Genomic DNA, 13,062 nt, shown 5'->3' on the forward strand with positions numbered 1-13,062 from the left:
TCACAGTGTGCATGAAGCCCAGGCTGAGGCTTGTCTACACTGCGGTGGAGGATACCAGATCTGTCCTTACCACCCCGACCTCTGGTTCGTGCAGCTTCTTCCAGATTTAGTACACCCATCCCAGGGACCCCTCCCAACCAGTGACGCTGTCCAGACTGTGTGTGTGTGAGCGCTCATGAGATGGGAGGAAGAGAAAGCAAGAGAGGGGAAGAGGAGGGGGCCAGCCCCTCCTCGGGGGCTGCAGGAGGAGGTAGGGTCCCTGAATCCTGCATCTTTAAGAGTCCTCAAAAAGGAGGAAAGCTAGAAACATAGTCTGATGCTCCCGCAAGGCTATTTTTGGCTCAAGAACATCTATTTATAGCTCGGGCAGCCCCTAGCAGTCAATAAAACTGAGGCCTGGAAAGAGCTGATGGCTGACTCAAGCAGCACCGAGGTGCTCCCCTACCCCTTGTGCACAGGAGCACCTGCAGCTCCAGGAGGTGGGTGACGGCCTCTCCTAGGATGCCCATCTGGGGCACACAGATCTCAGGACCCTGGGGGCAGTGTAAGACTCCAGATGGAAGGAGGGGGTCTCATTTACCAACTCAATTAGGCTCCTAGAGGTCCAAGAGCTGCCCAAAGTAGGTGGTGAAGCAAGAGTTGAACACTGGTGGACTGGCCTCCAACTGCTACAGAGTCCACTAAAGGCTTGATGCCCTGCCTACAGCTGTGTCTCCACCCAGGACAAAAGCTTTAGTTGCTGGATAGGTCTTGGATGGGTGGGTAGATGGGTGGATGAGGGAGGAAGACATGGATAGATGGATAGGTGAATTTATGGATGGGCAGATGGATGAATGGGTGGATGGATGGATGGATGCGTGGATGGATGGGTGGGTAGATGGGCAGATGGATGAATGGGTAGAGGGATGTGTGGGGTGGGTGGGTGGGTAGGTGGATGGATGGATCGATGAATGGGTGGATGGGTGGGCAGATGGATGAATGGGTAGAGGGATGAGTGGGGTGGGTGGGTGGATGGATCAACAGGTGGAGGGATAAGTGGGATGGGTGGATGGATGGATGGATGGATGGGCAGATGGATGAATGGGTGGGTGGGGTGGGTGGGTGGATGGATGGATAGATGGGCAGATGGATGAATGGGTGGAGGAATGAATAGGATGGATGGATGGATGAATGTATAAATGGGTATTCATAAATAGGCAAGTGAATAGGTGGCTAGGGAGTAGAAGGAAAGGAAGGTGGACAGATGGATGGACAGGTGGATAAGTGATGGGGTGGATAGGAGGTGGAAGGATGGGTAAATGAGAGGGAGGGAGGGAGCGAAGGTGGGTGGGTAATGTTAGATTGTGTTAGTTGCACTTCTGTTAGTCTTACATTAAAGCCAGCGTGTGCTTACATCCATTCTCCATTGGACTGCAGATGGGCACCTGGTCTGTGCATACAGAAGGCACCCGGTGAATGTCCAATGAATAAGCCACATACTAACTGTCTTGGAGTGGGACACCACAGGAGAGACCCTCTCCAAGGCCCAGGGAGAGGAACAGGCTTGATCAATGTCCCTTAGAGGGTCAGGGGCCAAGCTGGGGCTGGGCTTGGTTCCTGGTCTCTCAGGCACCATTCCTCTGCCTGCCAAGCAGTCCCTGGAAGTGAGCTGGAGGCTGGTCTCAGTGGCACCCCTGCCAGCTGCCACTGTACTCCTGTGGATGGACTTATCAAGGCCCTTCCGGGGCTCAGAACTGAAGACTCTCTGAGCAGGAGAAAGGGCAGAGGGCCAGTTCTCAGGAAGACTTCCAGGAGGAGAGTTTTGGCCTCTGAAGGCCAGGTTGTGTTTGGAGGGGCTGGGGGCAGGTGGGGCAGGAGGACATTGCAAAGGTCCACAGCATGGGAGAAAGGGCAGAGGTAGGAGCACCCTGCGGGGAGCCAGGCAGAAGCTGAAGGCCTCTGGCCAAGGCAAGGCCCAATGGGAAGAGGGTGCATCTCGATGGGGCTCTGAATGGCAGGTGGATTGGGGGAGTGTCTAAGAAGAGTTGTTCTTTGGGGGCAAAATGAAGGGAGGACTTGCTATTAAGGGGAAGCCACGGAGTCTTTGAGGGGCACCAGCAGAGGGTGCCCCAACCTCCCCGGAAGGGCGCAGGGCACAGGGCAGGGCAGGTTCTGGATAGAGGGTGGGAGAGGAGGGGCTGATTCTCAGCAGAGCTTCACAACAAATGCCTTGTGTCTGTGGCAGGAGCACGTGGGGAAACTCAATTATCCCTGCAGGCAGCTAGGGCTCGGTGGCACAGTCCCTCCAGAGAAAGCACAGCCTTCTGGCCCGGGGGTGAGGATCTAGACCTGTTAGGCAGCCCACAGTCCCAGGCCCCACTCCTGCCCCTGGGAATGGGTCTCCTGGCGTAGGAGCCTCTGTGGAAGACACTAGGCCCTGAAGGTGGATGATGGCTTGTTTGTGAAGCGACCGGCCCCTGACTGTGGGGAACAGAGCTCAGAGGGGATCTTGGTGGGGTGAGGGGAACATGCGTGTGCCTCCCACCCCCAAGCAGGGTGATGCCAGGGCAAGCCTTTGCCAAACACTAGGCAGGTGCCTGGGTGGATGCCCTTCAGTCCTTCCAAACTGAGCAGGGAGACTTGTCTTGCTTCAGAACCCTTCAATGTCCCCCTCCAGAGGGGCTGGGTTGGGGGTGGCCTCAGGGAGGGAAGGGGTATGGGAGCTGAACTGGAGTTGAGTGAGAAGGCTGGGGAGAGGGAGGCCTCAGTAGTGGGGTGAGAGGAGAGGAACTCAGTGAAGGGCCTTCATTCTGGAAGGTGGGCAGGGGGAGGGGGTGGGTGCTAGGCCCAGGGGCATCTCTCCCAGTCTTTGCAGACGCCACCCGTGAAACCAAGGAACGTGGCCTGTCCCCAGGCAGCTCCCAAGAGGAAGCTCTGGGAAGGAAAGGGGAAGACGCCGCTTACCCCTTCCCCGCCAGGAATTCTGCTGCCCCCCACCAAGTCCAGTGCCCTCCCACTCTGCCCCAGCACATGCGCCCTCAAGGCTGAGCGCACCTACAGAACGCACTCCCACTCCCCACACACCTGGGGCCTCCGACCAGGACCGCGCAGGGCAGGTGTCTGCCCGGGAAGGGTAGGGGAATGTAGGGGGACTGGTGGCACCATTGGCATCGCCGGCCGAAGCTTGCCCGTGACTGACGCAATTGCCGGACGGTCGCAGCTATAAATAGCCAAGGAGAGCTGGAAATAGAAGCCAGGGAAGGGCGAGAGGCGGGTGGAGGGAGGAGCTTGGGCTTGAGAACCTGATGCCAGAGGAGGAAAACAAAACTCCATTCTAGGGCTCCCCTCCCTCATCCCGCCCCAGCCCAGAGGGGCGTTTGCACCCGGAAACGTTTGGGGAAGCAGGGTGAAGTCAAGAACCTGCCCGACAGTGGGCGGGGCCTCCCTGCCGCGAGGATCGGGGCGCGTGGAGCCTGCGCTGGCCACAGCCCCCAGTCTTCAGCTCTGGGTCATCTGCGGGGCAGTGGCCCCTCCTGATATCCGCCCGCCCCCTCTCCCAAGCAGAAGGAGATTCCGGTGCCTCTCCACCCTCCCCACCCCACTCCCTCCCTCAAGCCCCTGGCCCAGGAGACCCCCGACAGCCCTGGAGCACAGGCCCGATTGGCGAGATCAATGGACACTAGGCCTGCCCAGCGCCTAGCCGGTGGGGGCGGCGTCCTGAGGGCGGGAGGGGGGCTTGTGGGGCAGTTTCTATATCTTCCTCGCCCAACGGGACCCTCCGGCCAGCGGCGGGAATGGGGCTCATAGACTTTGCCGGCATGGGGCAGGGCGCACTGCAGTCAGTGTGGAAGCCAGACCCAAACCGGACGGCCCCGGTGCCTGGTTCTGCTCGGTCGCCTGTTGCCCACCTACCCAGCGGGCGCTCACAAGCTGGGGGCCCAAAAGAGGAACAGAAAACCACAGGACTTGGGGGGCTTTGAGGCTGAAGGGCGAAGGCGCTTCCCGGACACCCCTGAGCCCTCCACCCAGAGCCCCTAGCAGCGCCAGGGAGTGACTTCAGTCCGGGTTCCCACTGTGGGGCCTCCGCCTCTCGGAGGGCATTAGGGCTGGCAAGGCGCGGCCGATGGGGCCCTTCGCCTGTGTGGACCCTAACAGGAAACTCCAGGAGGGGCAGGATTGAGGGCAGTAGGACGGGGTTGGGGTGGGCGAGGGGAGGTTTGGGTCCCGCCACCTCTCAGGGCAGCTGGTGGCGGCCCCGCCTTCCCTGAGGACAAGGACCCCGCAGCGGGGAGGACGACGGCTGCAGGCCAGTGTAGGGTGGGCGCGGTCCCATTAGAGCGGGCGGGGTCCGCCAGAATGGGCGGTGAGGTCAGCCCCGACGTAGGGGGCCCAGAGCATCGCTGGGTGGCGCGAGCGGCGCTGGCGTCTGGGCCGCCAACCCCGCAGGAAGCGCCCAGTCACAATCCCGCCCCAGGGCTCCTCCACGCCCCGCCGCCCAGAGCCCAGAACCTGCCCAACCTGCGCGCGCCGCGGGAAGCAGCCGGGGGCTCCGAGGACCGGGAGGCAGGCGAGGTGGGTGCGCCAGCTGCTGGCGATGACCTCACTCCCGGCGGGAGCACGCCCACTCCCAGACCGCCCTCCGCGGCGCTCTCCATCCTCAAAGCGCCGTTGCTCCTCGGCTCCCGCGTCCTGCGCGCCCCTCGCCGGTCCGGGTCCCCAGGCACTGCTGGCGTGGAGGGCGGGCGCGGGGAGCACCTGCTCCGCTCCGAGCACGTGGGCAGCGCGGCTCCGGGTCCGGGGCCTAGATGGGCAAACACCTGTCCCGCAGGGGCGGGGCGGGCGCACCTCCGGAGCCCGCCTGTGCGTCCCGTGGGACTTAGGGTGCGCTCTTCTCCCGCCTCGGGCTTCGACCTGGGTTCGCCCGCCACCCCCACCCGGCGCTCCCCGAACCCGAGGAGGAGCGCAGCCCGCCAGCGCCATCTGCTGCCGGCGCCGGCCGAGGCTGGGGCCGGTTCTCTGTCCGGGGGCCCTGCACGCACGCCCACCCGTCGGGGACCCACCTGCTGGGAGGAAGGCACAGCCCTGTCTCCACCCCGCGCCCCTAGCCCACCCTCCTTCTAAGGCCTTCCCCTTGTTCCTTCGGCTGCCTCAGCTGTACCCACAACCTGCACCTGCTCTGGGCTTGCCGGTACCGCAGGAAGGTCGCCCACACTGCGGCCCCAGGGACTCACGCAGTCAGTGACCAGCTGTGTCTCCAGCCAGGTGTTCTCCCTGTCCTCCAGACCGGGCAATGCCAAGCTGCAGCGGCCACCTGCGTCTGACTAGGCCCCCATCCCAACGCCTCCAACCCCCTTCGCGGCCACCCCTCCCTCTCAGGTAAGCAGTACACCTAGCTGCTGTTCTTGGCTCTCCCGCTGCCACGCCCTCACCTGGATGGTTCCGCCAGACCCCTCAGGCCCCTTAGTCCGCCCCAGCCCTACCCAGCTGTCTACAAAGCGCATTCCTGGAAGGGCCCCTCCCTGGTCTGCCGGTGTGCTCTGCGCTCCTCCCCCAGCCCAGGTGCAGGGCGGCACTCTGAATCCCCTACCGTGCAGAGGGCATGTTCACTTCGGCCCTTGACTTCCCAGCAGGGCCTGGCATTGAGGGTGTCCCCCTGGGATATTGTGTGTGGCCTGAGGCTGCTGGAGCCAAGCACCGCAAACCAGGCGGCTTCAACAGAAACGTCTCTCCAGCCCGGCACGGTGGCTCAGGCCTGGAATCCCAGCACTTCGGGAGGCTGAGGCCGGTGGGTCACTGAGATCAGGAGTAAGACACCAGCCTGGCCAACATAGTGAAACCCCGTCTCTACTAAAACTACAAAAATAAGCCGGGCGTAGTGGCAGGCACCTGCAATCCCAGCTACTCAGGAGGCTGAGGCCAGCCGGGGAGAATCCCTTGAACTCGGGAGGTGGAGGTTGCAGTGGGCTGAGGTCGTGCCACTGCACTCCAACCTGGGTGACAGAGCAAAACTCTGTCTCAAAACCAAACAAAACAAAATAAAAAAAGAAGAAGGAAGGAAGGAAGGAAGGAAGGAAGGAAGGAAGGAAGGAAGGAAGGAAGGAAGGAAGGAAGAAAAAGAAAAGAAACGTCTCTGCAAGGTCTGGAGGCCATGAGTCCAAGATCCAGGTGTAGGCAGGTGGGCTCCGTGGAGGGCTAGGAGGGAGCATCTGCCTCAGCCCCTCGCTGCAGCCTCTTACAAGGCCGTCCACCCACCCTACTCCAGTGTGGCCTCATCTTAACTAGGTTCATCTGCAGTGACCCTAGTTTCAAATAATGAGGTCACATTCTGAGGTACTGGGGGTCAGGACATCGACATATGAACGTGGGAGGCACAACCCCACCCATAACAGGTATCGGTGGGAGAAGGAGACGTGTGCACACTCTGTGGCCACCACCAGGAGCCCTTCAGACTGCCCTCACCACACTGCTGGCAACCAGTCCTGGGAACGGGCTCCGCAGAGGTGAGTCTGCAGAGCCGGAGTCCCAGGAGGCGGGGCCCGCATGGGTTTGATAAGTAAAAGCTGTCAGGCTCTCAGGGTCCATCTGGTCCAGGGATTCCCGCCCTCCTGCCCTTCAGCAGTGCCTGGGGGGGATCTTTAAATGCAGGGCCCAGGGACCTACACAGCCAGCCTCTGTGGGGGCAGGGCTCAGGAATCTGTATTTCCAAAGTTTCCTTAGGGAGTCTGCTGCACCTGTTGATGAGACATGTACATTTGGGGACCTGAAATCTAGGGGTCCCTACCCAATGCATGGAGGGGACAATAGTGAACCCCAGCTGGCTAGAGGCAGAGCCAGGAGGAAGGCTGAGCCTCCTGGCCTCCATCTGTAGTTTCTGTGTGGATGCATCCCCACGAGGCCGAGGCCCTGCTCCTTCACTGCTCCCTGACCCTCCACACCTCCAGGCCACGCTTTGGCCATGTGCACCGTGCACCCTGCATCCCAGAGCACAGGCTCCCACCAGGACAGCTTCCCCCAATCTGGCTCCAGGCTCTGCGTGGCTTGTGGGAGCAGCAGCAGCTCCCACTGGACCCTGGAGGGCAGAGCTGTCCTGTCAGTACCCCGCCTGTGTAATGGGCCTCAGTGTCCCCATCCAGGAGAGGGAGCTGGAGCAGGCCTGGTGCCTCCTCCTTCCCATAGGGAGACGGGGAGCCTGTGCACAGGCTAGCTCTGCGGGGGCCAGTTCCATACTGTGCCGCACTCACTGGACCCTCTGGGGCCTCAGGGTCTTGTCTGCAAAATGGGAATTGGGGAGGGGTAGAATGTCAGTAACTTACTTTCCTGTTCCTGCTTTTTGTGGATTTTTTCCATTAACAGGTACAGAATCCTTCTGGTGCTGGGGATGGCCCCTAGGAGCCCCAGTGCATGGGAAACAAGCCTCTGTCATCACTGTGAGATCAATGGTTTCTGTGACAGGTGTGTACAAAAGGTGCCACCATTCAGGAAGAGGGCAGCAGGAAGGCTGCCTGGAGGAAGGGGCATGTGAGATAGGCCTTGTGTGATGAGCAGGAGTTCTTGGAGAGGAGCTCCTCCTTCCCGACAGTAGCAGCACATTTGAAGCCCCGCAGTGCAGGGGAGCCCACGACTGCAGCCACGGGAGCCCCTGACTGACCACACACCCACCTAGGGCCAGGTGCCCTGCGGAGTGCACAGGATGGAGACAGACCACACACCCACCCCGGTCCTGGCACCCTGCCGAGTGCACAGGATGAAGTAGTTCCTAGAGCTGGGGAGGGGGCAGGGAACGGTCAGTTCCCAAGGATCTCAGACTCTGTCCCCAGGGCAAGGGGAGCAAACCTGCAGGTCTTTGCCTGAAAGGGCGGTTTGTTAGGGGCTGGCACCACTGGCCAGGAAGGGTGGTGGATCCCGGCTGGGTGGGGGTGGCAGGAAGGGTGGTCATTGGGGACACAAAGGGTAAGTTCCCAACTCCCCAGGTCAGTCACCTCTTTGCTTCAAAGAATGGCCTGCAGGTGACCCTGGGGGTCAGGGCCTCAAGAAGCAACCCACGGTAGCCTGGACACTGCCTGCCCTGAGCGCTCTCTGCCCAGGTCTGGACAAGGACTCTGCCCATCCTGCACTTGCCGGCTGGCAGGTGGCCTGCGCCCCAGCCTCAGGCCTCATCTGCATTTGCAGATCACCGGCACCTTGCAAGAATGATTCCCAGGGGAGATGAGCCCCGTCGCAGCCTCAGGTAAAGCACACCCTACATGCTTTGAATCATGTGGCTGGTAACTGCACCTGTTACAAGTTGAATTGTGTGCCCCAGAAAGATATGCTCAGAGATGGGGCACAGTGGCTCATGCCCATAATCCCAAGGCTTTGAGAGTCCAATGCAGGAGGATTGTTTGTGCCCAGGAGGTTGAGGCTGCAGTGAGCTGTGATGGTGCCGTTGCACTCCAGCCTGGGCAGCAGAGCCATACCCTGTCTCGAACAAACAAAACACCACACACATGTGTTGTATAAAAAAATATTTTATATATATATGTGTGTATGTGTGTATATATATATATATATTATATATATTCACCCAGGCTAGAGTGCAGTGGCATGATCTCAGCTCACTGAAACCTCTGCCTCCCAGGTTCAAGCAATTCTCCTGCCTCAGCCTCCTGAGTAGCTGGGACTACAGGCATGTGCCACTACGCCTGGCTAATTTTTGTATTTTCAGTAGAGACAGGGTTTCACCATGTTGGCTAGGCTGGTCTTGAACTCCAGACCTCAGGTGATCCACCTGCCTTGGCCTCCCAAAGTGCTGGGATTACAGGCATGAGCCACTGCTCCTGGCCAGGACAGGGCAGCTTTCTGGGAGCAGAGGCTCCAGCCCTCTCTCTGCTGGACCTCAGTGGATCCTGGCTAGCGGGAGCTTTGATGGGGGTTGTTGCAGCCGCCTGCAGGTCCTGGGGGAGGAAGCGGCCTGGAAGGCCCTGCGTGAATGGGCAGGTGACAGCCCTGGATGTGGGTAGCAGCATCCACCAGAGATGAGCAGCAGCACCCGGCCTGTCTCCCTGTGGTGCCGCCGTGGCCCGTTTACTTAGCTGCACCTGGAGATGGGGAGGCAGAGGGCACCCTCTCAGAGAGCACTGGCAGCTGCTTCAGGTCATGCACACGGAGCTTTCGGCTGCACCTGGCTCATGGGAAGGCCCCAGCCATAATCCCAGGTGACACTGATTATCAGCATCCTCATGATCTGCCTCCATTCTGGTCATCCCAGGGGCACCAGGCTCCCATGGAGAGCTAAGCCAAATGCAGGGGCTGTCCTGGCCTCTGGAGGTGAGGCGGGGACGACTGAAGCCTGAAAAATACTGCCCAGCCTGCTCCCAAGGGTGACCACCTTAACTGTTTCCTCAGGACCCAGGGAGGAGCGTCCCTTTGGGAGGCAGGTCATGGTGGGACAATGGCAGGCTTGAGAGCAGATGTTTCTGGAACCCCAGCTCCCCGCCCACTTGCTGAGTGACCTCGGACAAGCGTCTGGCCCTCCAGGAGCCTCGGCCTCCTCCCTGGATTGTCACTGCCTGGGGATTAAGTGAGGGAGCAGGAGCAGGACAGCGGGCACAGTGCGATTAGCAGGAGGGCATCTGAGGCGTTTGTTGAAGGCTTGGAAGAGCTGGCGGCACCTTGGGACCGGGAGGCAGGGCCGGCTTCTGCGCCACCATCCCCAAATCAGACCCTGTTCGAGTCTAGGAAGTAAAGAGAATGCTGAACCATGGGGGTGCTGGGGATGGAGGGGCTGCCCAGGCAGGCGCTGGCAGCTGTGGCTACCCTCAGCCTCACTGGGGACTGTCCCAAGCACAAGAACCAGCTCAGAGGTGAGAGGGAGCCATTGTTCTCCAGGCTCTGAAGCATAGGAGAATGTGTGTGTCACGAGGCCCACCCCATGCCAAGGCCTCTCGGCGGCGCAGCCTGGGACAGAGAGGGGATGCTGAGCACTGGCTATGTCCCCTGCTGGCCCCGAAAGGCAATGAGTGGGCCTGAGAGAAGGACAGACAGGGTCAGAGCAGAGTCCGTGAATGACCCCACAGGGCTTGGCCTGCATCCTGGAGTCAGCGGTTGACTGGGGAGTCAGCTCTTTCCCCTGAAACATGCCATGAGGTCATCCTTATCCTGGAAGCCTCGGCTTTCCACCCCACAGTGGAGGACAGCTGCCCGAGGATCTCCGCACAGGTCCTGCCTCTAAGGGGTCCCCAGTCTAGATGGAAGCATGATTGGGAAAATCAAGCCCCTCACTTCTCTGGCCAGGAACTCCCAGTGGGCACAGCAGCCCCCGGGGCTGCTCTAGAGCCAGGCAGAAGGAAGGAGCCTGATTAGAAAGGGCAGGGGCTGTCACAGGGTGGCTTCAATCCACAGAAATGAACTGTCTGTCAGTCCTGGAGGCCAGAAGTCTGACATTGTCAGTGTCACCAGGGCTGGTTTCTTCTGAGGGCTATGAGGAAGGGTCTGCTCCAGGTGTCCCTCCTCGGTTTGTGTTGTAGATGGCCTTCTCCTTCCTGTGTCCCTTCACACTGTCTTCTCTACGTGAGGCTGTGTCCAAACTCCCCCTGACCCTTTCTTTTTTTCTTGAGACGGAGTCTCTCTGTCGCCCAGGCTGGAGTGCAGTGGTGTGGTCTTGGCTCACTACAACCTCCGCCTCTTGGGTTCAAGCAATTCTCCTGCCTCAGCCTCCCGAGTAGCTGGGATTACAGGCGCCCACCACCAGGCCCAGCTAATTTTTGTATTTTTAGTAGAGACAGGGTTTCACCATGTTGGCCAGGCTGGTCTCGAACTTCTGATCTCAGGTGATCCGCCCACTTCTGCCTCCCAAAGTTCTGGGATTACAGGCGTGAGCCACCGCACCCAGCCTAAGTTCCTCCTTTTCATAAGGTCATCAGTCATATAGGATTGGAAGCCCCCACTCAACCAGGACCTCGTCTTAACAAATGACATCTGTGGACACGGCGTGGAGGCTCATGCCTATAATCGAGACCAGCCTGGCCAATGTGGTGAAACATCGTTTCTACTAAAAACATAAAAATTAGCCGAGCATGGTGGTGGACACCTGTAATCCCAGCTACTCAGGAGGCTGAGGCAGGAGAATCAACTGAACCTGGGAGGCAGAGGTTGCAGCGAGCCGAGATTGCGCCATTGCACTCCAGCCTGGGCAACAAGAGCAAAACTCCAACTCAAACAAACAACAACAAAAGACGTCTGTAGTGACTCTTTTTCCAGATAAGGTCCCCTTCAGACCTTACTAGTACTAGGGGTTAGAACTGCCTCTTATCTTTCCAGGGGACACGCGTCAGCCCATGACACTGAGCGTGCTGTGACCCTCTCCCTGGCTCTGTTTACCCCAGGGTACTGGTCATTTTTGAATGCACTGCCTGCTTTATTATTTTTTTCACTGACACTCCGCAGCTCCTTAAGGGGAGGCTTTAGTCTGTTGTGTCTACTACTGTTCTCCAGGCGCCTTACAAGTGCCTTGTCCTTGTACGTAGTTGGCACTCACTACCTATTTGTCAGATGAATGGGTGAATGGAAGGAGGAGAGGGCTGAGTGGGAAACCCTACAGGTCTACTTTCCTGCCAAAACCATCAACCAAAAGCAAACCTTCATCTCCAGAGATGCCCAGAAATGGGTGCCACCCTCCCAGACCCCAAAGTTGCAGAGAAGGGGCCCCTCTAGGATTCCAGTCTCACTCTCACGTCTTCTCTGTGCGGAAGACAGAGGGTGTTGGTGATTGACAGTGGATTGAAAGATGTAATGATTCCAACTGCAGCTGTTCTTCAAGATGTGGTGTCCTTATTGGAGCCAATCAACAGTTATGATTCAGCTATTGATCAGGCAGCCACACCCACCTCAATCCCAATAAACAGAGAACATCAGAAGCAGGGAGTCTTTATTTGGAGAAATTGGCAGTATACCTCCCCACTCAGGCCTCAGGGTCCTACAAATTCGAATTCGCTCTGCCACAATTTCGTCCAAACTGACTTTTTTTTTTTTTTTTGAGACGGAGTTTCACTGTTGTCACCAGGCTGGAGTGCAGTGGTGCCATCTTGGCTCACTGCAATCTCTGCCTCCAGGGTTCAAGCAACTCTCCTGCCTCAGCCTTTGGAGTAGCTGGGATTACAAGTGCATGCCACCACACCCAGCTAATTTTTTTTGTATTTTTAGTAGAGATGGGGCTTCACCATGTTGCCCAGGCTGGTCTCCAACCCGCCTCAGCCTCCCAAAGTGCTGGGATCACAGGTGCCTGCCACCACGCCCAGCTAATTTTTGTATTTTTAGTAGAGATGGGGTTTCACCATGTTGGTCAGGCTGGTCTCAAACTCCTGACCTCGTGATCTGCCCACCTCGGCCTCCCACAGTGCTGGGATCATAGGCGTCAGCTACCGCGCCAGGCCTGGTCCACACAGATTTTGATTGTCTTTCAGGGTATCACATCATATGAATGATGCCATGTTCACAGGCCCCAGAGTCGAGGACCTAGATACTCCAGATGCTAAATAATACATGTGTGGCCGGGCACGGTGGCTCACGCCTGTAATCTCAGTACTTTGGGAGGCCGAGGTGGGCAGATCACGAGGTCAGGAGTTCGAGACCAGCCTGACCAACATGGTGAAACCCTGTCTCTACTAAAAACACAAAAATTAGCCAGGTGTGGGGGCGCACGCCTGTAATCCCAGCTACGTGGGAGGCTGAGGCAGGAGGATCCCTGGAACCCAGGAGGCAGAGGCTGCAGTAAGCCGAGATTGTGCCACTGTACTCCAGCCTGGCAACAGAGCAAGACTCTGTGTAAAAAAAAAAAAAAAGAAAGAAAAAGAGAAAAAAAATATATGTGCTTGTCAAGAGACATATCCCATGAACATTTAGGGACTTGGCAACATTTTGGGGATCTAATGATCTGAGAATATGAAAACATTCTTTTCAAAGTAAAGGATGGGCTGTTTCACCTCCGGCACCGTGATACACTGATGGATGTGTCAGTTAGACATTGTCTTTTCCTTCAAGTAGCAGAAATTCGGAAGAACGATGATTTAATCCATATTTCTTTCAAATAACGTAAGCACCTTGGTA

This window comes from Hylobates moloch, unplaced genomic scaffold, assembly GCF_009828535.3.
Source record: "Hylobates moloch isolate HMO894 unplaced genomic scaffold, HMol_V3 SCAFFOLD_5, whole genome shotgun sequence".
Taxonomy (NCBI): Eukaryota; Metazoa; Chordata; class Mammalia; order Primates; family Hylobatidae; genus Hylobates; species Hylobates moloch.